Raw genomic sequence first — 24189 nt, forward strand, 5'->3', positions numbered from 1 at the left:
CAGACAGGCTTGTCCTCATGCCTGGGACGCAGGCTAGCTTCCTGTCGTTCTGCTAGTATGTGTTTCACACTAGCAGAAGGAAAACATAATTGAAAACGTAAATCTGTTGTTTAAAAAAAAAAATCACATGATACATTCCAAGATAAAATGTAAAGTTTCTTGTTTGGGGGGTGGGGTGGGGAGGGTTACTTTCTCTTTTAGCAATTTCTGGCCTCTTAATCCTTTAGGATTGCTCTTCACATGGTGTGAACGTTGGTGGTGGTGGTGGTGGTGGGAGGAAACCCCAAAACTGTCAACCGCATGTCCCATAAATTCCCGCTGTTTACCCTCAAAACCAAACCAAAATATGACCCTAACAAGACAAAACCCACCTCTGCTGTCGGCAACAAAAGTTAACAATTAAATAAAAAAGTCTGGGAGATTTGAGTTGTGCAGACATCAGTAATGTGAAAGTTTTTTTTTAGATATTAACTATAAATTAGTCAAGACAAAAGAATCTATATGTGTCTATGTAGCAATAATATAAGAGTTCATATTGCAGAAGATCAAATGTATTTGGCTAAAAGATCATGTGAGACCCCTTGGACTCAGATGTATAGTTAAAGAATCATTTTAGGTGTATTGAGAACTGTCTCTAGTGACGTTGGTCCCTAACTTGGTGTAAGAATTGAAGGAAGTTACTGGCTCCATTTCTTTCTCCTCAGTGGAGTGGGTGGATCAGATCAGTGAGCGGTCGCGTAGGATCACCGAGATTGCCGGACCCCCACCCCAGAGTTTCTGACTCAGCGGGTCTAGGGTGGGCCTGATGATCTGCATTTTTTTTGCAGGTTTCTAGGAGTTGCTGAAGCTGGTCAGAGGACCATATTTTGAGAACCACTGGATCAGATCATTTCTTCTAAAGTTTTATAAAATGTTTGTGCCCATTTTCCCCCTTTTGCAGTGGCAGCACCTACCCTTTGATTTCTACAACCTCGCGTCACTTAAAGATTGCCCTATGGCAAACTGAGTTGTAAAAGTTTAAAATGGAATTGAATTAATTGTATTTTGAGAGTTTCTGGAGAATTCCAGATATTTTGCAAAACCTTTGGGTCTGTTAAAACCCAGGATTGGGTATACTTACCCAATAGTCAAGGTCTCCAGTTACGGTATATTGAAATATTCCTCATTTTTTTTTTTAAAGGTTTTATTTATTTATTTGACAGAGAGGGACACAGCGAGAGAGGGAGCACAAGCAGGGGGAGCGAGAGAGGGAGAAGCAGGCTTCCCGCTGAGCAGGGAGCCTGATGCGGGGCTCGATCCCAGGACCCTGGGATCATGACCTGAGCCGAAGGCAGACGCTCAACGACTGAGCCACCCAGGCGCCCCTCCTCATGATTAAAGAACTATTCACTGTTTTTTAAATCCGAATGTTCTATCAGATCTAACCAAGTGCCTTGTAATAGACAGCTCTAGGATGTGATAGAGTGTATTACATAGTTGGGAGCTCATTAAATAAAATGGTGTTTATGAGATGTAGTTCCTTTTCCTAGTTAGGATTCTGTGGGTTTGGGTTCATAGTAGACTGATAGTGTGAACCTGGACATCCTCTGAAGGAATCTGCTTTGCAGAAGAGGTACGGTTGCAGGAAGGAGATGCCCATCACGGGGATGAAAAGTAAGTTGTCACAGCTCGGCCATTCCCGGTTTTGAGAACTTTGGGGAAGAGTAGAGGCTCTGCAGTTGTAAATGAAGGGCCTTTTGGGATGGAATCCAGCAGGAAGGCTGTGGAGATAGTAGGAGATGTCCTAAAGCAGCCCTTGCAGAGCAAGCACACTGTTCTTACCCAGCGTGTGTTGTCTATTTCGATGGTGGGAGGGAGTAGAGAGGGGGGTTGTGGGGAGGGGTTCATGGAGATTCTAAGGCAATCTAACAGGTGGTGCTCTGGAAGCCTTCCAGATGAAACTAGACTCCCAGGTGCCAGGAGTCAGATGGACTCAAGGTCCGAGGTGAGTGGAAGTGAGGTTTGACAATACATTCTAATGTGAGTGAATTTATTGGAGAAGACAGAAGAGCAAGATTTTTTGGGGGAAAAAATTTTATCTGAGAGCAAGAAGACATAAAAAAGAAGAAATGGGTGAGGAATAGGGAGTAGGAGGGTAAAAATGAAAGGTTTTAAGTTTTTAAACTGTTCTGAAACTTTCTATGTGCGTTGACTAGTTAATAGCAGAGGCTTTGTTAGAAAATAAATTAACGAGTTTTCCTTTTCATTTCCGGTGAATACGTCAAAATATCACCAGATGCTATTATTTGACTCACATCCCATGCCTTTCCAAAGTTACGCCCAGGATCCATGCAGTGCTTACTTCTTTAGATGGCTTTATGATCGTTAACTTGTTTAAATCAGATTCCTGGAAGGCACACACAGTGTTTATTACTGGATGTGTTTTATGGATTAGGAAACAAATCATTTGTGCAGCACAGGCCACAAATCTGGGCTGAGGCCGTGAGATCTCACTGCTTTCCATATCTACTGGTTTTAATTTTTATCTGGAAGTTCTCTATTTTCTAACTGCTTTTAAGAATGACTGAACCTTAAATTTTAAAGTTGAGTCAGCATCCATATAATTGATTTTAGACTATATTTCATGGAAAGGGCCTTAGATTTTGATCTGTTTATTTCTTTGAAAGGGACTACATGTGATTTGCTGCTAGTCATTTCTTGACTCAAATATCTGTGACATAATCTTCGTAACTAAATCTGTGAAACTGGTTTGAATTCTTTAGACTTGATGGTTTGAGGCTGGGGTTGGCAGTCTGTATGACAGGAGTTCTGGGGGTGGCCCTTGAGCCAGTTTTCACCATGCTGTATGATCCTGTGCTACCCCTCCCCCGGCCCCCAGGACCTTTTAAAAGCCTGCAGTGCTTTAGGGAGTTAAGACACTTAATACTTTTTCTTATATTTAATCACATTGACACAGGGCAACATCTTTCTTTGTCCTTCCCACATCTTTTGAGTTTCCTTTCTTCCAACTTGTGTCATTTCTGTTTCTTTTCACAGCCAGCCAGGCATCTAGCTTCTTAGGCTGGCTTCTGGTTGGCCCCCCCCCCCCCCCCCCGGATTTCCTTCATGATCCTGCCTGTACATTTTTCTGTTCTTCTGTGTCCCGTCGGTTCTCGCTTTGTGCTATGGCTGATTTGATTTAGTTTGGTGGAAAGGGCATTAAGGTAAAGCAATGTTAATAACTGTAAGAATGATTAATGGGTACTTGCCTGATTGGAGACTGTGCTAAGTGCTTCATATTCTTTCCACTGGATGCTAGTTCCTATGAGCTACAGAACCTTGGGAGAGTGTCCAGCTCTGGGCCATAGGCTGCTCGTCTGGAAAATGGGGGACTTGGTGGAGTAAGTAAAGTGTTTCTGGCCCTAAAATGCTGTGATTTGAGTTTATTCACGTTGTGGTATGATTGTCAATCCTCGTGAGACCTGAGCTTTTTGAAAGGTACCTGTTCATTGAGACTGGGGTCCCAATGTAGGGGTGTTGCTTCTCAGCCCCAGGATGCGGAGACCAGGCCTCCTTATTTTAGACTGCCTTGCAGTGTGGCTGGCTTTCTTTTTCCTTCAGAAGCTTAGGGATGTGTCTCAAGGGCACCCTTCTCCATACTTGTGCTGTCTATATCAGGAGACCTGAAAACTGAACCCGAACACTGCACTTTGGAAAGGTTGTTGACCCCAATTTGGAAGATTTTGCTGCTTTTCATCTCCGTGTTGGAGGCACTGGGCTTCTAAAGACATCCCTTCCTTGATGGTTCCCTAGAGGAGTTTCTGGGAACCTGCTTAATTCTTCTGTTAATTCTTGAACAGCTCATAAAAAAGTGCTACCTCAGATCCTTCTCTTGCAAAGTTGTACATGGTGTGTGACCTTGAGTGCTTGTTTCCTACTTCTAGGGGAATTTTTGTTAGTGCTCAGTCTCTCGGTCGTGTTCATAATGACGCCAAGCTACTTATCTGTTCATTGTCAAGGCCACTGACAATTGTTTTGCTTTCTGCTTTTACATTGATGCATCATGCATTCATTGCACGTACTGTCCATTTTCTAAAAATCTGTGATTATCTTTTTTGTTTCTTTATGTTTTCAGAGAGATTAATCATCGTTATGCTAGGAACACTTACTTAATCAGCTTTGTCTCTAGTGTTGTTCATATTCCTTCAGCTTTTCCGATTTTTTTCTTTTTTTAGTTTTTCAAAATTGTATAATACCTAATTCTTACAGGCTCTATCCCAAAAGAATTTGTGATGACTCTTCCATTTTTAGGGTTTATTGCCTGAAAATGTAGGTATTTGATAGCAACAAGCGAAAAGTATTTTTAAATAGAATGCCATATATAGCCTTTCTTTAGGTTTTATCTTTGAAATCTGTGGTCTGTTTTATGCCTTTTAGTTAGTTTGTGAACAGTCACTGTGCTTGCTGTGTTTGTAAGCTTCTCCTTTTTTCGAGACCAAAGATATCAAAATCCTACTTTTCTCTCACTCTTAAAGGGTTCAAAATTAAGATTCCTTCTGCTACTAATTTAATTCTTCTGAAAAGGTACATAGGAGTTTGCTCTTTGCCATTTATCTTTGTCACTGTGTAACTAGCAGTTTGGAACAGGACTTCATAGGTTTAATGAATCAGTACCTTATTTAGTCATTTCCTGTCATCTACAGAATATTTTTCGGTAGCAGATCATTTGCGATCGTGAACAACAGAAATATCCCAACAACAGATTTGGTTTAAAAAGATTTTATCCGTGTAAGAAATCATGCCTTCTCGTAGCTGAAGAACATGTGCTCGTGTGTGTGTGTGTGTGTGTGTGTGTATGTGTATGTGTGTGTGTGTTGTGGGGGAGGGTGATGGTGTGATATCCTGGCTTATCCTGGGCTTGTTCTGTGTCTGGTGGTCCCAGCCCCTTAACCCAGCAAGGGCCCGGCATTGTGGGAGGACATTGGCAGTGAGACTGTGAGAGTGACTGGAAACGCCCTTCTTCTTACTGCATTTTGTTCTTGTTTTTGCAGAGTACTAGTTGTTGGAAAACACTGAATTGCAATTGTATAAATATACGTAGTACTTGCTAAACCGTCGTCTTGGCTCATTGTGCTCTTTTCGAGTGAAGGGGTCTAAGCTCCAGAAAGATTACTTACTCATCAGGAACAGGTCAGGTCCTGGACATTCCTGGTAAAGTCCAGTGTATTTTGGATTGCAGCACTTTCTGTGTTACTTTTCATGCATTGGAATCCTCCTAATCCTGAACCTAGACTCTAGGAGCAGACCCAAGTAAATATGTCCTCGCTGGGCTAAACCAAAGAAAACAAGCGATGCTTAAAGATGTCTGGCACCTCTCGGCAAGTTTTGTGTGGTGCGAGCACACCATGGCCCTGGGTATCCTGATGAACCATTTTGGGCCATTCCTCTCTCCTTGTTCATTCTCTTTTCTTTCTGTGTTCTTTACTCTTTCCACTTCTCCCCCCCGCCCCTTTTTTTTCTTTTTTCCATTTTGGGTTCTTTTTTCCTCTGCTCTATGTTTCCCTTTGCCATTCCTGCTATGGATAGCCTAGTAACAGCCTGAAGTTATTGCAGGCATTTTTTTTTTTTTTTTTAGCCTGACTAATGGCAGCCCAGAGCTAAATACAGGTTTTCCTCTGATAAGATTCTGTGCTGGTGCAAACTATCTCTAAAGAGTTTAATGTTTATATCGCATATTCCATGTTGAATGGAAAGTATGATGTGAAATATATTTCACATGGATGTTTAAGTTTTGTGCCTAAAGGACATTCTGCCAACATTTAGGTAATAGTAATCATATAGATAATGAACTTCAGGATTCTTTTTTATTTATGAAATTTCTGGTCAACAGTGATGATGCTTGGGTTAACGCAACATAATGATTTTAAATTGCTTAAGCTGTAACAAAGTTTGGTGTAAAAAATATGAGAGTCAAGTGGGTATTAAATACATAACAGTTGCTTATGCTATTCTTAAGGATCAGAGTATATTCTAGCTCTAGGGGCTTCAGAGCTAATTTAATTACTCTTCTTATTCTATAGATAAGGCAATTTACTTAATTTTACATGCCTGGTTAGTGGTATAGTTGACCAAAATTAGGTCTCCCACATTGCTATCCACTCTGCTTTTTTTGGACAGAACGTTCGATTCATGAAATTTCGAGGTGAAATGGGCAGAGAAGCCTGAGAAAGAGTATGTGTGTTCTAAGCCTAACTTGACTTGAATTTATTAGTTATGAGATGAGGTGCTTAACCTCTCTGGATCCCAGTTTATGGATGGTTGTACTTTAAGGTCCCTTCCAGGGCTGTGACTTGTACTCCAGTGAGAAAAATGAAATAGATTTAGATTTTTCCTGTTGTGCATTTCTTCAGTTTCAGTTTGTGTCTTATTTTGAGTAGATAGCTTTGCTAGGTTTTTTTTTTTTTAAGTAGGTACCATTTGTGTATTTTATTGTGAGTGAATCAGCTTTTCCAAAGTATATTGTCATTAGACACAGGTTGTTTTTCTTAATATAACGGCTGCTTCTGTGTGCAAGTGTTTCTAGCTTCAACTTGGTTAACTCACGTAAACACACATTTAGAGGCGGGTCCCCCCTAGTTTCAAACTGGTGGAGGGGTACCGCCATGTGGAATATTCCACAGAGAGAGAACTGAGAGGTGCTTTATTCAAATTGTTCATTGTTATTATAGTGTGAGAAAGTAATATCACGTAGGGGCGCCCGGGTGGCTTAGTCAGTTAAGCGTCTGACTCTTGATTTTGGCTCAGGTCGTGATCTCAGGGTCATGAGATCGAGCCCCTGCGTAGGGCTCCATGCTCAGTGGGGAGTCTGCTTGAGATTCTTTCCCTCTGTGGCCCCCCCCCCCTCTTTCTCTCTCAAATAAATAAATAAATAAATAAATCTTTAAAAAAGAAAGCAGTGTCATATAAATAAGATTTAAGAGAATTTGGCTCTTCTGATTTCTAGAGTTGCTTTATTTGGGGTTGTGGAACAGGTTTTTCCATTCTTAGGATAATCTGCCTTGTTTGTGTCAGAGAGAAGACCGTTGTGACAATCTGGGAGGATAGGAAAGATGAGAGGAGTTTAAGCATTGGAGAAAAAGATGAGATTGGAGATGCTTTCCTAAGAGGAGTGTGACTGAGCTCTGAGCCCCTTCCCTCGTTGCTTAGCAGTAATGACCATGCCCCTCTTTGCTTTAAAGAAACCCATACTTTCTTTCTTTTTTTTTTTTTTAAAGATTTTATTTATTTATTAGAGAGAGAGCACAAGCAGGGGGAGCTGCAGGCAGAGGCAGAGGCAGAGGGAGAAGCAGACTCCTCGCCCAGCAGGGAGTCCGATGCGGGGTTCTATCCCAGGACCCTGGGATCATGACCTGAGCTGAAGGCAGATGCTTAAACCACTGAGTCACCCAGGCGACCCCCCATACTTTTAATTAAACACTTTTGAACACCTCTCACGTGCATTGTGTTGAGCTGGGTGCTGTGGGAATTAGAAGAATTATCCATAAGAGCTTCCTCCTCTAGATGTTTACCCTCCAGCTGGGTCTCCAGTGCATAGACCATGCAATGAATGAGTGAATGTCTGAGTACCCCAAAGAGTGGTCCAGGCAGGAGAGAGAAGGGAGGAGGAGTGCAGCAGTAGGGAAGGACCCCAAGGAGCCATGCAGTTGGAGCAGCTGGAGGATTGGTAGTTAAGGGAGAGCGTGCGGGGTTGCTCTTGGGCTAGGTTAGGACATAGGCTTGAGAGTTGGGAAATGACCATCGCATGTTTTAAAGTGGCAAATGAGGGGACCTGTGAAAGTACCAGAGCCTTCTTACCCTATCTTTTTATTTTGAAAACTTCAAACCTTTAGAAAAAGAGTACTGTAAATACTCATATGTCCTTGTAGATTAATCAGTTGTTCACATCTTGCGGTGCCTTCTCTCATGCTCAGTGTATGTGTGTGTTTTGAATCAAATGTGCTTTGTACATTTATAATATTTGGACCACTTGACTATAAGTTTCAGATACCATGACATTTCACCTCTAAATACCTGCAAAAGAGGACTTTCTTCTGTATAACCACAACACAATTATCACACCTAAGAAGTTTAGCATTGATATAATACCATGGTCTAATAAAAAGAATATATTTAAATTTGGGATTGGAATGCGTATTTATTTTTGTTTTTAAAATCAGGAAGACTTGTCTGGCACAATGTGTATTGAATGAATTGGTGGGACAAGAGACTAGAGCCACGGAAACTGGTTTGTATATATTTAAAACGTCACATAGAGGGGCACCTGGGTGACTCAGTCGGTTAAGTGTCCCGCTCTTGATTTCGGCTCAGGTCATGATCTCAGGGTTTTGAGATGGAGTCTCAGATCTGGCTCTTCACTCAGCAGGGAGTCTGCTTGAGATTCTCTCTCCCTCTGCCCCTCCCCCAGCTCGCACACACGCATGTTTTCTCTCTCTAGATGAATAAATAAAATCTTTTAAAAAATAAAAAAATTAAAAGTCACGTATAGTCATGAAAACAGAGGAAACTCATTATATTCTGATATACTATATTCTTGAATACAATTTTTAATATATACTTGATACAATCTTAAACAAGGCATAAGAGAGTATAAAAAAGAGAATTTATAAATAGTTGCACACATACAGACATATAATATCTCTGGACGGATAGAAAATGGACCATAACATTTCATGCCTCGAAAAGAAGGAAGCAAGCAGCTGGAGGATAGGGAGATGTTCCCCTCAATATTCTCTTTTACTTTTGAAGTTTGAATTGTTTGAAATTCAAAAATAAAAACTAAGAAGCAAGCTAGCCTTAACGTGTGGATACTATTAGCTTAGTAGTGTGTAGGGTAATGCTTCTCTTTATGTCCTGAAGAAATTTGGAGACTGAGACCTGAAACAAAGAGGATGGAGGAAACTTTGTATCTTTCCAGTTTTGAAGGGAAATATGCTGTTGTGCCATTTAATGGGAAAGGGTTTTGTTTCATGACACGAGAAGGCATGTTTTCAGGAGCTGCTGGTGCAGAGAAGAGGGACTTGGGTGAGGTCTGATATCCAGGGAGTGCATTGCACAGAGGAGAGCACCGAGGAAGATAGGGTAGGAGTTTGTATATCCCTCTTGGAGTAGAGGAGACTATTTCCTGCCTCTAAGAATGAGAAACAGGAAGATAATTTTGTAGTTTGCTTCTGTAGAAAAGTACAGAAGATGGCAGAGGGGACTTAGAATTTGCATTGCATATATATATATGCTACCTTTGATGATAAAAGGTAAGTGTGTTTAAAAAGCTGCTAAGAGAAAATGAGCATTTAAGAGTAATGTCTGGCTGGCTTTCTTGATTTGTTTTTAAAGAGAGATTCTTGAAGATTATAAGAAGGTTAAAAGAACCTTATTGAGTAAATAGCAGAAATCTATGTTATTAGTAAATTATTTCCATTTGATAGCAATTTGATTATTTCGTGTGATGATTTTTATGTAATTACATAGTGAACTTGTGTGATGTTTATCCTTAAAAAACAACTTTTTCACAGTGTTTTGAATTAAGTTGCATGAAAGGTTAAAATTAATTTCAGAGTTGATGCAGCCACAGTTTATTTTCTGTTGTTGTATGATTAACACAAAGTTATTGATTAGTACTTAGTGCCTTTTCTTTTGAAGGCCGGTGCTTATTATCAGTGAGTGTGGAATTGCTCCCAGTGTCCATTAGGCATCCTGTGGTTAATAGAGACAGATAGCCTGCCCTTGATAGATGCTTCTGGAAAGTTAAAGTTTCCACAGTGGTAGTTAAATTCCCGTCAGGGAGGGAAGCTGCTGATGGCCAGGACAGGCCTTCGGAGAGGAGAGGAACTCCACACTGTTGAATCAGGCACCTAGGGTGCGACTTTGCAGGTGAACAAATCTGATTTTATCAGTTCGTTCGGAGTCCATGGGGCTTGTGAGACTGAATGATGCCGGCCAGCCGAGCTAAGCAAGCTTACGGCCGACTGAACACCCCGTGTGTTAATTTGCAGTGGAAGATGTACTATGGCCAGCTGTAGACTTGTTGAAAGGATAACCTTTGGATCATAACTTTACTTGGTGAACACAGAAATAAGATGGGGACAAATTGGGTATCTTCAACTGATACTTCATCAAGTCATTGGAATTTGATAGAGGACTTTTTGCACCCCAGAGGCTATTCTGCTTAAAGACTGGGGCCTAAAATTAGAGCTCCTTTACTACAGTGTGGTGCTGGATAAATGGGAAGAATTCTTTTCCAGTTCCCTTGCTAATCAGTTGGCCCCATTGCCTTATGCTGGGTATGTTCCAATACAGTGGGGACATAATACAATAATAATGATTGCTTAGCATGTGTGGGGCATCTTGCTGAAGTGTTTTTCTTCTCTTATTCCCTTAACCCCATGATAACCCTAGGAAATAGGTACTGTTATCCTTCCCGCTTTATAGATGAGAAAATACAAAGTTTAGGAAAGCTTAGGGCTTAGAGCCCAGTTTCTAAGCCAGGTAGCCTGACTCTCGAAAAGCTTTAGCCACACGTGATAGAATTTCTTTTGTACATTTCAGCTTCTTTCCAGTTGTGTTTTCCTTAGAATATAGGGTGATCATTTTGAGACAACCTTATCTCTCTTATCTGTCAAATGAACGCTTAGGAAATAACAGTTTCTGTGAAAATGTTTAAGCAGTAACTCTCTTAGGGTAGGTTTTTTTTTGAAGAATGCTGATCTTGATCTACTTGTAATTTTGAGTAGTTTCATTTAGAGAATGGACCATTAAAAATTAAAAAGGTTGCAGAAAAACCCCAAAGATAATGCAAAGAACAGCTCTTTTTAGATTCACCTACTAACATTTTTCCCTGTTTACATTTGTGCATATTTTCTTGCTCTCTATATTTATATGTGTGTTACACATGTTTTTTCTGAGTCATTTGGGATGTTACATATTGCGTGGCCCTTTATCTCTAAATATTTCAGTGGGGATTTCCTAAGAACAGAGATTTTTGCTTACATACAGCTACTACTTCATAAATTTATACTGTTAAAATATTATCATCGAATCTGCTATGCATATTGCGATTTTATCAGTTGTCCTATTAAGGTCCTTTATAACATTTTTTCCTGTGGTATGAGATCCAGGCTAGGGTTATATATCCTATTTAGTTGTCATATCTGTTTAATATCCTTTCATCTGGAATATTTCCACTGTTTGTCTTTGTCTTTTATCAGATTGACATTTTTGAAGAATATAATCATACCTGTCCTTTTTTTTTTTTTAAATAATAGAAATTTCCTCATTTTGTTTGATGTTTCCTCATCTTTAGAATCAGGTTATGCATAATAGGCCAGAACTTACTTTTTCCCCTCCTTAATAAGTTTATTCTTTCTCAAAGTCAGGAAATTAACATTCATATAATAATATTATCTAAGTACAGACCTTCGTCAGATTCCGTCAATTATTCCCAAAATGTCTTTAGGGTAAGAAAATACCAGATCATATGTTACATCTAGACTTAATTTTATCTGGAACAGTTTCTCAGGCTGAATTTCATGGCATGAACGTTTTTGAAGAGGATTAGCCAGTTATTTCTAGAATGTCCTTCAATGTTGTTTTGTTTGAAGTTTCCTCACGGTTAGATTCAGGTTTTGCACTTTTGGCAGAAATGCCGCACGAGGGACATTGTGTTCTCAGCACATCATATTTGGAGTCACGCGATGTCTGTTTGTCCCGCAGCTGGTGATATTAATTTTGATTACTTGGTTAAGGTTTGGTCTGCCAGGTCTGCCCTGTGTAAAGTTACTCTTTCTCCCTTTACAGACAATAACTATCTTGTGGAGTGATGTTTTTAGTTCACGTCCTAATGACTCCTCAAACTTTTGCTCATAGGCTTCAGAATTCTTGGGTTATTCTTTTTTTTTTTTTTTAAGATTTTATTTATTTGACAGAGTGAGAGAGCACAAGCAGGGGGAACAGTAGAGGGGGAGGGAGAAGCAGGCTCCCCGCCAAGCAGGGAGCCCGATGCAGGGCTCCATCCCAGGACCCTGGGATCCTGACCTGAGCCGAAGGCAGACGCTTAACATCTGATTGCCTGAATCGGCTATTCTTATGAAGTTTGCCCAGTAACGATTTAAAATGCCATCATTCCCTCTTCATTCATTTATTGGTTTTCTCCCACAAAGAAGAGTGTTCCCTTAGCTCTTACTTATTTATATTGGTGTTGATTCATGGATTTGTACTTGATTCTTGTTTTATTATCATTACTGATTTTGATGCTCAAATTGTCCTGGATTTGGGCCAGTGGGAGCCCCCTGAGGCTGGTGTCTGTGCCCCGTTGACACGTCCCCATCATTGTTTGACACATCCTTACTTTGTGGCACAGAAGAGTCTTCCTTGTGAACTTTCTCTGCCTGCACCCTGGAAGTAAGTGGTCACTTCATGTCTCCATTCTTCTTGTATGAGAATACCTCTGTCTCCAACGCCTTGCCAAGAGTGACTTTTTATAACTGTTTAATTTTTGCCAATCTGATGGGTGAGAAATAGCAACTCAGTGTTGTTTTAATTTCTCTTTATGAGTGAAATTGGGCATATTTTCATATGTTTAAGGGGTATATGTGTGTATGTATATGTGTGTATGTGTGTGTGTTCATGTTTTTTGTCCATGTTTCTGTCCTAAGTTACTAGTATTCACTTCTTCAATTTTAAGAGTTCTTTATATATTATGAATATTATCTCTTTATCTGTGATACGATGCAGATATTTTCTCTCATTTTATCTGTTGCCTTTGGTTAATGATTTTTTTTCTTGCCATGCAGATTTTATTAAAAATTTTCATGTAATCACATTATTAGTCTTTTCTTGTACTTTTCCTGATTTTGAGACACAGTTAGCATGCTTTTCCTTATTTAGGAGTTAGAGAAGATTCACCATTTTTTCCCCTGTAGTACTTGTATGGCTTCATTGTTTTACAGTTAGATCCCTGATTCATTTGGAGTCTATTCTTGTGTATGGTAAGAAGTATGGATCTAATTTTATCTTTTTCCAGTTGGCTAACCAATTGTTTTAACCATTTATTAAAAGTCAGTTTTTGCCCCAGTGATTTTTAGATGCTCTGTTTTGTTGTTGTTGTTGTTTTAAAAATTTTTTATTTATTTATTTTTAAGATTTTATATATTTATTTGACAGAGAGAGACACAGCGAGAGAGGGAACACAAGCAGGGGGAGTGGGAGAGGGAGAAGCAGGTTTTGCACTGAGCAGGGAGCCCAATGTGGGACTCGATCCCAGGACCCTGGGATCATGACCTGAGCCAAAGGCAGACGCTTAACGACTGAGCCACCCAGGTGCCCCTGTTGTTTTTTTTATACACTACTAAAGTTCCATCTGTACTTGGGTCTGTTTTTGACATTCTGTATTACCACACTGGTTTGTCTGTCTACTCTTGGGCCAGCAACACACTTTTCATTATAGAGTCTTCAGAGTATAATTTAATGTCTGGAAGGACTAGTCCTCTGCTCTAGCATTTTAGTGTTTTCCTGACTGTTCTTGCACATGTATTTTTAATATGAAGTTCAGTTTCAGTTGCTAGCTTCATTAAAAAGAATTGTCGGTATTGCAACAATTATATTGTTGGGGATTGCATTAAATTTATAAATTAATTTACAGCAACTTGACATTTTTGATGTTGACTTGTTCTATGCCAAAATAAAAAATGTCTTTTTAAAAAAAAAAATCTTATTTATTTATTTGAGAGAGAGAGAGCATGAGCAGGGAGAGAGGCAGTGGGGGAAGTAGATTCCCTGCTGAGCTGGGAGCCTGCCGCCCTGCTCCATTCCAGGACCCTGGGATCATGACCTGAGCCCAAGACAGACGTTTAACCCACTGAGCCACCCAGGCGCTGAAAGAAGGTGTTTTTTTGTTTGTTTGTTTGTTTGTTTTTAAGTAGTTTCCACACCTACTGTGGAGCCCAGTATGGGGCTTGAAGTCACGACCATGAGATCGAGACCTGAGATGAGGTCAAGATGCTTAACTGACTGAGCCACCCAGGCACCCCTAAACAAAATGTTCTGTTCTATGTGTGCATTAATGTGGAGAATATAAAGATAGCAAAGCTATGATTTCTACCTCAAATAACTTAAATACAGTTTTGGAAATAGGTATGTGTTTATTTACATGCGTTAAAAAAATAGAAACATTCCTTTGATAGGTGGACTTTGAACCTAAAAGGAAGTGTTGAATGTAGTTTCGTAGAGAGAACCAAGGACATTTCAAGTGGTCATTGCTCAGGCGAAAGTAGAAGCAAGATTTTGCCGTATCACGTGAGGTCAGTGAGATCACCAGCCTCAGACTGAAGCAGCGTGTTTGTATCCAGAAGTAAAGTGGGGGCGGTTGGTGGAAGGCCTTGAGTGGCCAGGGTTTGGATTTGAGCCACTCAGCAGCAGAGGCCTCCTGAATTGGTAATCTATTGCCGTGTAACAAATTACCCCTAACGTTCGTGGCTTAGGGCGCTAGTAAACATTTATTATCTCTAACAGTTTCTGTGCATGTGGGATTTGGGAGCAGGAAGGACTGTTGCCTCCTTGGCAGTCCTTAGAAGTGAACCAGTAAATTCAGCCCACATTCAGGGCTAGGTTCCATGCTTCAAGGAGAGGAGTGTTGGAGAACCTGGGAACACACTTGAAAGCCTGTGTTGGGAACAGAGGGGCAGTGGCATGATTTTGAAAAGGAAAAAGACCACGGTATCTAGAGGAAGGTTCATTTGGTGGCAGCGTCAAAGATGAAGAAAGGGAGGAATCACGGGTAGATGGGAGTGAAGTAATCCAGCAGTAAGGTACAGGTGAGGGAGAAGCAGGACACATGCGAGGGCCGAGAGAGGATGGTGGGAGTCAAGGTGGCCCCAGGGCTTTCAGAGCTGCATAAAGATCTGGTGCAGTAACCGGAAAGAGAAGCCAGTTTTAAGGGGATTAGGGTATTTGTTTGGTTTTAGACACTCAAGGGGAAATTCCTAAGCAGTTGAGAGTTGATAGAACCACGGCTCATGTTGAGACGTCCAGCCGAAGGGGGAGAGTTCTGATCTGTCACCGTAGACGTCATGGTTGAATCTCTCAAGGGATGAGGACGCAGAGAGGCCAGAGCATTGGGACCCAGCCCCGGGGGGAGCCATGGTTCGGAGTACGGTCAGCAAGAGGAGCCGGATCTGCAGCATTAGAGCGAGAGGTGAGCCAGCTGTGTTCCTGGCAGCAGCGAAAAAAGTGGAGGATCAAGAGCTTCAGATGTTGCAGAATCTGAAGAGAATGATGTTTGAAATGAATGCATTTGCCTGTGAGATTATTAGAGGTGACAGCAGTTTAAGTGGAGTAGAACAATTTTGGAAATTGGATTATAACATTTAATTCGATGATTAACTTTTTAAAAAGTGCTCGAGGTGGGAGGATGAGTGGCTGGCTTGCCTTTAGATTTTGAGATCTTATCTCCTTCTTGCCTCCTTTTAGCACCGGCAAGCCTCCCTGGAATGGTACTCATCAGATCTTGGATTGAGGGATGAAGGAGGATTTTACCTCACTTGTTTTCAGAGACTCTTTTAACTGTAAGTGAAAACTTTATCATCCTTTTTGCTTCACATCCTGCTTTTAACTATTCTCACCTGTGCCCTCCCCCCCTTCCTTGCCCTTCCTTCTCCTTCCCCTGGTTTTTATGACTTTCAGGATCAGTTCCCAGACTGAGGATCACCCGCTTTTCCTCTCCCTTACCCCCCAACTTTAAGAGCAATTCTACTACTCATGTTTTGTTAACTGAACTTGCGGGGATGCAGTTAATGCCTGTGAGATATGATTAAAATTAGTAATTGACAGATGTCAGTACTAAATTGAAAAGGATTTAGTGTTCCTTGTCGTTATGTGTGTGTCCGTGTGTACCGTCAGTTTTCAAATTAGTAAAATAAGTGTTGGTAAAAGGGAGCAAAAACATGAAAATATTCTTAGAGTTACTTCATGTGATATAGTATATTTCAAGATTTCTATAAGGATTTGAGATTAAATAGACCAAGAAATTGCGTAGTGAAACACTGACAAAGCCAGAAAAAGGAAATCTGAGTTTTCTCTGTTATGTGATATGATGATTATTATTTTCTTATTTTTTTCTGATAGTGTTGTTTTTCTTTTAAGAAAAACTTTGGTTTCACTAAAGGCTTCAAGAAACTAAACAGAATAGCAATAATAAGTATCATTTCAAATCAAAGAGTAGACTTTTTTGCTGCGAGAAAAAGAACTATTATTGATAAGTTCTATTTAGCAACAAAGATAAGATTGCTCTCAGTCACATCATCTTTGAATAAATAGGGCAACATTGAGTAATGCAGTCTGGCTCTGCAGAATGCATAGAAGGTGAGCATGGGAGAGACGAAGGGGGGGCGGGGGACGGTGAGCTCAAGTCGCAGGAGTGAGGGGAGTCTGAGGGATGCTGGTGTGGAGCATGGGTAACAAGTGGCTGTTGGAGGCACGAACAGAGAAGCACTGCTGTGAAGATTCTTTCGTGACTTTTTTTAAAGATTTTATTTTGGGGGCGCCTGGGTGGCTCAGTCGGTTAAGCATCTGCCTTTGGCTCAGGTCATGATCTCAGGGTCCTGGGATCGAGTCCTGCATTGGGCTCTCTGCTCAGCGGGGAGCCTGCTTCTCCCTTTCCCTCTGTGCTCTCTCTTTCTCTCTCTCTCTCAAATAAATAAATAAAATCTTAAAAAAAGATTTTATTTTTAAGTAATCTCTACACCCAACATGGGGCTCAAACTCACAACCCCGAGATCAAGAGTCGCTGGCTCCACCGACTGAGCCAACCAGGCGCCGCTTGTGAATTTTATTACACCTATTAAGCTTTTCCTGTGTGTCAGTGGGAGTGAGAGAGAGGGTCAGAAAAAAAAAAAAAGGGAGTGAGAAGGGGGTGTCAAGAGACCAAAGATTGTGTTGTTTGTCTTCACAGTTAAAGGTCTGGATATATTTGCAGTATGTCATGATTCTTAGTACTTGTGCTTGGGCAGTTGTCAAAAAGTTAATGTGGTTAACTGGTCGAGTTTCCTTTTCCTGTCTCCCACCCATCCTATCCCCTCCTCTTTCCCTTATCTTCTCTGAGAGTCCCTTCAGGCGCCGTCAGTCCTAGAAGCTTCCTTCAGTGGCTGCTTCCATTCCCAGTGCCCCACACTGGCTGGGCTGATTCTCCTCCTCCATGCCCCTCCGTCTCCAGAACATCTTGGGAATCACTCCACCACTCGGCTTCTGCAACATGTTGTGTGCAAGCCTGTTGATGTGTTTGTTTTCTTTACTAGACTGCGAGCTGCTTAGTGGGAGGCGTCAAGTCTCACTCACCTGTGTATCCCCACATCTAGTACGTGGTAGTTGAACGGACAGAGGAATGATTTTCCCATGCCTTGTAGTAGACACACTCACCACCGGCCGTCAGTGTGGCAGTGACATCGCTGAGCTTTGATGGTTGGGAGATCGTGACCATAGAGATAGACCACCTGAGCCTTACAGAAATCAGGGAGGACTGAAAAATAAGTAAGCTGGAGTTCCTGATGTAGGGGTGCTCTGCCGAGAAGGTTTCAGGGATGGCTGGGAGCAGGAAACAAATCATGCAATGCTGTGTGGGAGGTGTCCCGGGAGAGGCCTCAGGTGCAGGCTGCTCTGGAAGCGTGTCATTAATGCAGCCGGGGCAGGTCCTGGGGAGACTGGCATTTGACTTGGGTCTTTGAGTATGTAGTTGCTCATCATGTGGAAAAGGAGGAGCATGTGCCAAGCTGTAGAGGTATGAGGATCATTTTCTGAAGTTCCCGGGAGTTGGGGAATGGGAACGTGGCGGGAAGTGAGACCAGGGGGAGCCATGTGTGTAATGCCAGTGTGGCCGGTCCTTACCCCATTGGCTGTGGGGAGCCAGTGAAGGTGGTAAAATCAGAAGAATGGCACAGATGCACGTATTTTATTTTATTTTATTTTATTTATTTTCTTAAGTAGGCTCCATTACTAGTGTGGAGCCCAACACAAGGCTTGAAACTCACGACTGTGAGATCAAGACCTGAGCTGAGATCAGGAGTCGGACACCTAACTGATTGAGCCCCCACCCCGGTACCCCCCAGATTCACATTTTAGAAAAATGCCTGGCAGCAGCGTGAAAATCGCCCTGGAAGGGAAGAACTAAAGCGAATACACTGGTGTTAGGAAACAGGTGCAGCAGTCCCAATGCATGGGATGAAGGGCCTGGATTAAGGCGTTGTGGTGGAGGTGTGGAGAGAAGGCATTGAACGTGTGGTCTAGGATGTGGCGAGGTGGGATTTGTGAGATCTGTTGACTGGAGCTACATGCGTGGAAGAATAGACAGTGGTTGTAGATTTTTTAATTGTCTAGCCATTGACGAGGAGAGTAGAAAGGAAGCCTTGGGCTTGGGTTTGGGATATTTGAGAATGGGGCATCCAAATGGTGGTAACTAGCGGACTCTTAGAAATGTGACTCTCAAGTTTAGGAGCGAAACATAGGGAGTGTGGGTCACACATGTGAAAGGGTGTGATTACAAAGGAAGAGCTAGCTGAACAGTGAGGGAAGGCCGAGCAAAGGACCTGGGACACTTAAAGGGCATCCTCAGAAGAAGGCCATCTAAAAACAGATTCAGAAAGGGAATTTGCCAACATCAGATGCCACCAAGAGGTTAGGTTGGGATGAGAAGTAAAATGGGGCTGAGGGTTTGACCAGGTCAGACGCTCTCAATGAGAAAAACTGTAATACTGGCATTAGAAACTTCATTCCACTGACTAAGTGCAGTGGGTCTTAATGGGTAGGGAAAATGAATTTGGACCACCTTTTTTTTTTTAAAGCAGTTTAATACAGGAGGTAGATTACAGATAAAGGGCAGTGGGAAGGTTTTTATTTTAGGATAAGGTAGTGTAAGTATACTGCGATGGTCTGAACGTGTCCACACACGCTTGGAACAGCAATTGCAGGAATGGAGAAAAAACTGACCAGGGGTGGGTCATGGCATATTGCCCAGCAATGAGGGCCTGGCCGGAGTGGAAAGCAAGTTATTCTACCAAATGGTAGAGTTACCTGACTTTTCTTCCATGGCACTCTCTTTATCCTGGGAGCTGGAACAAGTGAACTACAGCATGATTATTTTATGAAATAATTATTTTTTTCAAAAGCATTTATTGTAAGGTTTTCTTTGTTTATTTATTTAAAGATTTTATTTGACAGAGAGAGACACAGTGAGAGAGAGAACACAAGCAGGGGGAGTGGGAGAGGGAGAAGCAGACTCCCCGCCGAGCAGGGAGCCCGATGGTGGGGCTCGATCCCAGGACCCTGGGATCATGACCTGAGCCGAAGGCAGACGCTTAATGACTGAGCCACACAGGCGCCCCATTTTTTTTTTTAAGATTTTATTTATTTATTTGTCAGGGGGAGAGAGAGAGAGCACAAGCAGGGGGAGCGGCAGGCAGAGGGAAAAGCAGGCTCCCCGCTGAGCAAGGAGCCCAATGTGAGACTTGATCCCAGGACCCTGGGATAAGGACCTGAGCCGAAGGTGGACGCTTAACTGACTGAGCCACCCAGGCACCCCTATTGTAAGGTTTTTTGGTATTCTTTGTGTGTGGTAAGATACACCCAAGGCCTACTATTTTAAACATTAAAAAATTTACCACTTGTAAACGTGCAGTTCTGTTAACATTAAGTACATTCACATTATTGTGCATCCATCACCACCATCCATCTCCAGAACCTTTTCATCATCCCCAGCTGCAACTCTGTGTCCATTAAATACCAAATCCCTTGGTGCGATTTGAATTTCCTTCCCTATTCTTAAAATATGATTTGAAAACACCGTGTTTTCCAGAACACAACTCTTCCACAACCATTGTAAAGTCTCAAGCTGTGCCACGTTAGTTTTTCACGGGAAAGGGAGGCAGAAGAAAGGAGTCCACATTTGTTACCTCCGGCCCATTTACCAGGTGGCAGGTGCTGCATTGGTTGCAAATGCTTCATTTGACCCATTCAGTCTTCACAGCAACTCTGTTCCTCTCATGCTACAAGCTGAAGGAGTGGGATTTCAGAAAGCTTAGAGTAGCTTGTGGAAGGTCCCACAGCTGGCAGGCAAGTAACCGACCCAGGATTCAAATCCTGGCCATCCCGATACCAGACTCCGTGCTCTTCTTACGACCCTTCAGTTCTCTGTGTAGTACTCTAAATACTGTACTGTTCTGAAGGAGTCTAGTCTCTTTGCTTTAAACTTAATGAAGATGTGCTTTTTAAGGTTTTCCTGGTGTCCAGCAAATGTACGAGGCTCCTCAGGAACACTCGAGTGTTCCTGTTTTGTATTTAAGCTTTTTTTTTTTTTTTAATGTTTTATTTATTTATTCATGAGAGTCAGAGAGAGAGAGAGAGAGAGAGGCAGAGGCAGAGGGAGAAGCAGGCTCCCCGCCTAGCAGGGAGCCCGATGCGGGACTCGATCCCAGGACCCCGGGATCATGACCTGAGCTGAAGGCAGACGCTTAACCATCTGAGCCACCCAGGCGCCCTGTATTTAAGCTTTTAAGAACAGAATCAAGCATTTGCCAAAAGTGGAGAATTACTTGTGTAATTAATTGAGTTCATGTAGTGACTTATTTAACGTTGGTCTGGTGTTATTTGTCCAACTTGGAATTTATCTGAGGCAGTTTATAGCACTAAGTTGATAGATTTATAGCATAGGTTTCTGAAGGAAAAATACTTTTATTGACTGAATTATGTTTCAATCCTAATCACAAATAGGAGAAGAGAAAAATTTAAAAATGAAAAATACGTAACTCTTCATTTTCAAGGATCTCACGAAGCAAAATATTATTCAAGTAATCTGACTGCAGTATTTGAAGCCAAAAGCCACAATCTGATACTTGCTTGCTGAAGGTTTTTTTTTTTAACCTGTTAATGTTTCTCTGAATTCTTGAATCTTCTGTCCTGTACCAGTGAAAGACATTTTTCTTTAAAGATCCAAGCAGTGACAGTGACATATCAAGATTGTTGGAGTGGATGATCCTGATAAAGTAAAAAAAAAAAAAAAGAAAAAGGTCGTTTACAGAACAATTATTTCCAGAACTGGGAACCTTCGCGGAAGTAAGCCAGTGGGCTTTGGTGTTGTTGGAAGGCTGTACTTACCTCTGCATCTTCGTTCACTGTTTTGCTTTGAAAGCTTTGGGAGCACCCCTGAGCTTTTGAGTCTCTTCTGCATTCCGTGACAGATTGATTGTTAGAGAGATCCAAAGTCCGAAGTTTGTGTTGACTTTAGAAATTCATTCTCTGAAGCCCCTTTTTGGAATGAGTTTAAAGAAGGAAGAGCATCAAAAGCCAGGTTCAGTCTTACAGTAGAAGCTTGGAAAAAGATAAGTGGTTCTCTGGGACCATTAGAGTAGATCACATTACCTTCTGAAGTAATGATGAAAACAAGGAGTAAATTGGAAGAACTGTAAGACACCCTAAATTCTTTTCTCAGGCAAATAAAACCAAATCATCCAGGATAGATATTGTTTCTCTCCATTTTGTTTTTTATTTTTCTTTGAAGATTGATAGAATTAGAAATTTCACCACCCCCGACAGTGGTTAACACTTAAGTGTTTTTGTATCCAGGTGGTTAGGATGTAGAATCTCTTCTATCAAAGCTCTGCATAAAATTTAAAAGCAACTAATTAAAGTCTGTAGTGAAAATTTTCTCATCGTAAAAAGTCACGGACAAAGAGCGCATTTGCCTGCCTCAAGTTAGGGACTTAAACTATAATCAAATGTTCACACTGTATCGTTTTATTCAAATGTAAAGGAAAGAACAATGCTCCAGATATAGAGCAAAGGTATTTTTAAAGTATGCAATTTGTGTGTGACTCTTGCTGAGTCAGGTGAGTGGGTGGTGCCTGGCAGAGTTGTAGTGAAAACTGACTTCTAGCAAGGACTGAGAACCCGTGCTACACAGAACAGGTGTGGGGCCGAGGATATGCTCAAGGAGAAGGAAGTCTCTGGAAGGGGGACCCCCAGGTGGTTAGCTGGTGGATCCAGTGACTGAGGAGAAAGCTTTGACCCAAAAGGACTAGATCTGGGGCTCAGAGGCTAACAGACTTGCTCTCTCTACCTCGGGACTTGAGAGTTCAGCCTGCACCTGGGATGGAGGTAGAGCGGCCTAACAGAGAGGACTGACTCCAAGGAATTGCTGGCCAGAGGGAAAATAAAATCACGGAAGGCCTAGAGGAGTCCTTTGTTTTTGTTTTTTTTTAAAGATTATTTATTTATTTATTTGAGAGAGAGAGGGCAGGGGGAGGAGCAGAGGGAGAATGTCAAGCAAACTCCAATCTGAGCCTGATGTGGGGCTTGATCTCACAACCGTGAGATTATGACCTGAGCTGAAACCAAGAGTCAGACACTTAACCTACTGAGCCACCCAAGTGCCCCCAGGAGAGTCCGTTTAATGTTCGTGCTCTCTCTGTCTCTCTCAAATAAATAAAATATTTTTAAAAAATGTTCTGGACCTACTATGACATTTTATGTGATTGCCCTGTTGTGTATTGGAATCCTAAAGACCAGGACAGGTTTGAGGTACAGAGGTTAGTTATCGTCTGGTTTTTGTCTTTATTGTCTGCACTGTTGTTAAATTTTATGAAAGTAGAGTGTTCTCTAGTTTAAATTGGAGCAAAAATTATTCTTTGTATCAGGCAACATGTCAGGTAACTTTCTCACTCAGAATATATTTAGCCAACAGGTTACTGTTGGCACATGCTAAATACAAGCGTACTGCGTGCTTTAGGTAGATGCTAAGATGCATCAGAGACAGACCTTCTCAAGTTGTCTGATCTACGGGACAAATGATGGGTTCCGCAGTCAGACCCAGCATAGGTTCAGATCCTGGTGCTGACATGTACTAGATATATAACCTTTGAAAAATCTACTCAGTCTCTCCAAGGTTTCCAAGGTTAAACAGCTAGTATATATCAACACCAGGATCTGCATAACAGTCCCTAACTCATAGGAGTGCTGGAGGCCCACAGAGGTCGTGGCGGTACAGGATTTAGAACGTGGAAGTCCTCTGTAACCGTTGGAGCACACATGGATGAATAGGATGCTGCCCCATGGGCCCAGGGCCTTATGACTTTGCTGGAGGTTTGATGTTAGAGACACGACTTGGGGAGTTACACGGATGGAAGTCACTGAGACTGTGTGACCCTGAAAGACATTGCCAGAGGCAAACACAAGAAATGATGGGACAGAACACAATCTTATTTTTTTTAATCTGCAAAAGTGGACTGGCAATTATATTTCTTATTTTCTTTGATGTTCTGTTTGTATTACTTTGTGATAACTCAGATGTTAAAGGCATTGAATCAGACTACTAGCAATATGAAGACAACTCATCAATTTTTTTAATACAGTTACTGAGCCTGTTATGTCTGCCTATCCGGATCCTAGCACTAGATCTAGTTTATCAGCACTGAAAATAAAACAACCGAGGAGCCATCTCAGCGGCTGGCTCTCATACTCAGGGGTTCAGCTGACTATTCAAGATAGGTGGTTATAAATGTTTGAAGGTTTTCTGGCAAAATGAGTGAAACTACTAAAGGTGGAGTTGGATTTCTTAGCTGACTATTTTGCTCAGACATTGTGGTCTCAACTTATGTTAATATCTCTAAATACTTAATATCACTGATTGCCCTGTGATGTGCCTTATTCTTTAAAAAAAAAGTTATGTAATACTTGGTACATGTAAAAGGTTACATAATTCTATAAATTAATGGAACATTATCGGTACATTGAAGCTAGTGTGTGAAGAGGAGCTTAGAGCGTTTTCAGCACTGTTCCCAGCTTACTGAAGGTCCATCGGTCGGTCAGTCATTACATAGTTCTTGAATACCACCTCTGTGTCTCCTGCCAGGTGTCTGATATTGGGCCTGGGGCCCTTGTTGGTCAACAGGTCCGATACTTGGGAAAAAGAGCTGAACCATGAACCAGTGGGGTGTGAGGACAAACTGGAGCCTGCCAGCGTCCATGTCTGTCACCACATCTAACCAAGAAGAGAGTCAGGGCTTCAGACAGTGACTGCTGTATAGTTCCTCCTTTCACATCGCAATAAATCCCCTTTTCGGCCACCTCTGACCTAGTGACACTTACGGAAGGGGATCCCACCTCAACCAGCTTGCTATG

At 41.7% G+C, this 24189-nt stretch overlaps 1 long non-coding RNA gene across 8 annotated transcripts in view; it reads left to right on the forward strand.

Moving 5' to 3' along the window:
* Nucleotides 1-24189, forward strand: part of LOC116630770 — a 212547-nt gene that overhangs the window by 7830 nt on the left and 180528 nt on the right. For all 8 annotated transcript variants that reach the window (XR_004299007.1, XR_004299001.1, XR_004299004.1 and 5 more), the window contains exon 4: nucleotides 15499-15593. This is a non-coding gene — a long non-coding RNA (uncharacterized LOC116630770). The remainder of the gene's footprint in view (nucleotides 1-15498; nucleotides 15594-24189) is intronic.

This window comes from Phoca vitulina, unplaced genomic scaffold, assembly GCF_004348235.1.
Source record: "Phoca vitulina isolate PV1807 unplaced genomic scaffold, GSC_HSeal_1.0 scaffold4, whole genome shotgun sequence".
Lineage (NCBI taxonomy): Eukaryota > Metazoa > Chordata > Mammalia > Carnivora > Phocidae > Phoca > Phoca vitulina.